General features: G+C 42.8%; 1 long non-coding RNA gene across 1 annotated transcript in view; it reads left to right on the top strand.

The window, feature by feature from the left end:
* The first annotated feature begins 220 nt into the window (after positions 1-220).
* Positions 221-4295, top strand: part of LOC105113498 (uncharacterized) — a 9005-nt gene continuing 4930 nt past the window's right edge. The window contains exons 1-2 of the long non-coding RNA XR_839979.1: positions 221-386; positions 1286-1287. This is a non-coding gene — a long non-coding RNA (uncharacterized LOC105113498). The remainder of the gene's footprint in view (positions 387-1285; positions 1288-4295) is intronic.

The following is a 4295-nucleotide window of genomic DNA, read 5'->3' on the forward strand; positions in this document are numbered from 1 at the left end:
CAACCACCATCAACCACTTCCAACCACCATTCAACCACCATCAACCACCCTCAACCACCCTCAACCAAGTTGCCAAGGCTCTCCTATAAATAGAGATAAAGAGAGAGCAATGTATAAGTGTAGTGAAAGTGTGGTGAGAGCAAAAGGATGAAAGTGTGGTGAGTGTAACTGTGAGAGTGAGAAAATACAGATTTGAGAGAAACACCGAGTGTAAAAGTGAAACACCGGGTTAAGTGGGATTGTACTAGGTTGAGTTGAGTGTTTGTATCATTCCTCCAATAATATACAATCTGCTGCCTCCGTGGACGTACCCAATTTTGGGGAACCACGTAAATCTGTTGTTTGTGTTTTATTTGTGTTTGCTTTCGGTCCAATATGCGCAACAAGTTTTTCTTCTACAATGCCACACATCACCCAGCAAATAAACTTTCAGCACGATAAATCACACCCAAAACACAGAAATTCAAAAGGGCATTTTCTCTAATTTCCAGAACTTGGACCATGTGGTTCTCTTTCCTCATCTCAAAATCAGTATCTCTTCTTCCTGTTTAATTATCCAGATCAGTGTCTTCAGTGCCTTGTGTTGGGTTGATTGCCATTAATGTGAAACAACCATTAATGGACGGCATCATCCATTGACAAATACAACAGCCCTTTTAAAATGTCAAAGTTTAGCAGTTACCATTGTTGAAGATGAACTGGAGTTGGCAGTCACCATTGTTGACAAAAGAGCAAGAGAAGTTGTCATGAATGCCTATAAATAGAGACATACGTGAGAGAACAAATTGAGAGAGAGCAAGAGCAAAGTAAAGAGAAGAAGAGAGAAAGAAGGAAAGGCTGCCACCAGCAACCCTGCTACTCTATATAGCTGCTACCCTATGTAGCAATGAGAGATGAGAGTTGAGTGAATGTGATCCTCCTCCGTATGTTGTATTTTTTCTCTATCTCTAATAATATTTATCTCTGCCGTGGATGTAGGTAATTTGCTGAACCACGTTAAATATTATGTGTCAATGAGCTTGGCCTCCAATGAGCAAATGATCATGAACACCACTGGTCCGCGGATAGGGAGCCGGAATTCCTAACAATTGGTATCAGAGCATTTGGTTTAAAATGGTGTTTGATTTTTGCTCAAAAATAAAAGTTCTCAAAATGGTGTTTTGACCATACCATTATGTAGAGGAGGCCGAGACGAAGCCACTAGTGAAAACAGCGTCGAAAACGGACATCGGATATGCCTGCACGCTCCCCCGCACGCGGATGAGGTGGCAGTCCACGCAGGCAGATGTGCCCCACGCGTCTTCTTCACTCGGATGGGCTGACCCAACCCGAATACCAGTAGACCGGACCCATATGACTAACCCGGATATTGATGATGTCAGTATGCATGCCAAATGATGACATCAGCATGATGTAGTTGTGATGTCAGCATGCACAATAGGCATGCCATGTAAGCGCCCAGTCAGCTCTCACGTCATCACAAGGGCCCCCACCTGCCACGTCACCAGCCACGCCGAGCCGAGTGGAGCCGAGTCGAGCTGCGAGCTGAGGGATAAGATCCAGTGTAGCTTATCCTACGTGGAACCGGTTCTGAGATTGAATCTAAGCCATTTATCAAGCTAGAATTGTTTTGATCAAATCTTAGCCGTCTGAAGTGCGATTTAGATGATTTCAGACTTGTTTCCAGCTAATTTGATTATTCAGGATGCAATGGTATGGTCTGATCATTGAGATTAAGACTAAAAATAGCGATGGTGAATTATTGAAAGAGATTGCCTGATTAGGAGGCATCTAATGGTCATTATGGTGGTCAATGGAGATGAAGAAGAAGAAATCACACATGTTTTCTCAATTACATGTGTTGACCTATTATGTGGGAATTTTAATTGCCTTGAGGGAAGGCAAAATTGGGACACTCTGAACACCAGATCATGTGGACAATTTGAGATGGAGAGTGAAAATTACTGAAGACCAATCTTGACGAATCTATGCAATGGTAGTCTCGCCAGTTGTTGAGAAATCAAGTATAAAACCAGGATACCCCAGATCACTTGTAAAGGAAAGCCGCAACAAAGCTAGCAAATGGTTGTATATACGGAAAGACAATACAATGGATAGTATGGCCTAAGAAATTCTATCTAGGATATTGGATTTTAAGCGGGATCGTTGTGACCCCTCCAATCTTTCCTGGGAACTTGCTTAGTGGAAGGATTATCCAGACGGTACTATTTTTGTATATATAGGAGTTTGTAATAAAACGGTTGCAGACTAGCAATATGATGGCATAAGGGAATAATTAGGTTCTGTATGATCAAGGATCTGATAGAGTGGTGATTTCTCCAAAGAAGTTAGATTCTGTGACTGTGATTTCTCAAGGAGAGAATTGATGAAGACCCTGATAATAGAAGAGAAATACAGCAAGGAGATGAAGATTGGCATCCTATTTTGACTTGGACAAGTGTTGTGACAGGATGAGCTGCTGTAAAAAATAAGCAAGGAATAGGGAGAAATTTGGAGAATTGAAATTGCACAAGAGCACACAGAAATTATGCAGAAGTACCCGGAGGATCCAATGAGGTATTGTAATGAGACAACAAGTGCATGGAGAAGAAGAGTTCTTAGATGAAGCTAAAAGCAGAGACTGTGTGAAGGTTGTACAATAGGAAGTCTCTTGTGCTCTTAATGAAGACAACAAGCGAAGACCTTTCCAATGCATACAAGGATGGAAAGATGAGCTATTGTGGATGCACCTAATTGAGGGGGTGCAAACGCCTGTGATAAAAGGAAATTGCCTATGATGAAAGGTGAAGACACCAAAGAGAGTTGGTGTAGGTGGAGCTGTCAAGTGCGATGATGAAAGACGCAGAAGCTCCAAACATAGAAATCGAGGTGGAGAATTGCGATGAGTATACCGTAATTTTCTCTTTTTATGTAATCAGTGGCAGTGATATCCTACAGTGCACATGGTGATAGAGAATTTTTGGAGCCACTATGAAGCATCCCAGCTGAAGGAGGATGTGACCGCCTATGAAAGGCGAAGACACCTTAAATAGAAGGTGTAAGGGCCATGATAGATGCCCCGGATTAAACCGTCGCATGACGATGAGCGGAAACACCTTAGGAGAAGGTGTGAGGGCCATGATAAAAGCGCCAATTTCAAAATGCCTAAGAGCCAATGTGATGGCTGGATATAAGTGGACAAGTGTATAGCAAATGAAGTGGCTATAATGAGGATGGAGATAAATGTCGAATTAACTTTCATGGATATTGCCCCCATGCTAAAGATTAATGAGCTAGAAGATATGTGCCTTGGATAATAAATGGATGAATTGTGAAGCATTATGACATGGCTGCTATGAAGGGGGCGGGGGCACTCGCAGGTTCCCGGACACGTTGACTCTTGTCAAAGTGGTGAGCTCGGTAATGGCATTGTAATACTCAGAGTATGAAGACAGATATGGATCAACCTTTTATGGGCTGCCCCAATGGTTAAAGGTGAAGAGCTACCTAGACTCTTAAGACTAAGAGCGAGAGACTTATGGAGAAGTAAGGCGTGGTTCCTAGGGTGGAACAGACGGTAGGTGCAACTCCTGGATGAGTAGACTCTTGGAAGAGTGGTGAGCTTGTGATCATATTGAGATACTCAGATAATGACTGTCGCACTTGAAATATCCGTTTGAGGGGGTGTTGTAAGCCTTGATGTGAGGCTTGAGGAATCATTCCGGACTGAGCGTGGTTGATACGCTCGAAGGGGAATGTAGTTCCAGAGACAAGCGTTAACACTATTCAGATGTGATGTGGCAGACCATCTGGTTATAGTGATCCTTTTGTGTGAGAAAAGGTGTGCTTTAGTTACTTTAAGGATTGGAAGGTTTGGCGAGTACCTGTAAACTTGGTCAAACATGCTCTTAGAATGGTCAGGTTAGAAGAGCTGCAAGATGCAAACATGTGCTAAAGAAGCAAGTGGACAGTTGTCTCATATGAATGGCAAAGGGGGTGATTGTTAGGTTGGTTGCCATTAATATGCAACAACCATTTGCTATTGCACCAACCATGTGCACTCATCCAAGATGTCAAAGGTTGGCAGCCACCATTGTTGAAGAAGAGTTGGAGTTGGCAGCCACCTTTGTTGAAGAAAAGCCTCCATGAATGCCTATAAATAGAAGCATGTGTTAGAGAGCAAAATGAGAGTGAAGAGAATTATGAAAATGTGAAGAGAGAAGAGAGGAAGAGAGAGCTGCAATGGCAGCAGCAGCTGCAAGTGCTGCAAAGAGAGTTGTGAGGTGAGTTAGAGA

The sequence above is a fragment of the Populus euphratica genome, unplaced genomic scaffold (assembly GCF_000495115.2).
Source record: "Populus euphratica unplaced genomic scaffold, PopEup_1.0 scaffold424.1, whole genome shotgun sequence".
Lineage (NCBI taxonomy): Eukaryota > Viridiplantae > Streptophyta > Magnoliopsida > Malpighiales > Salicaceae > Populus > Populus euphratica.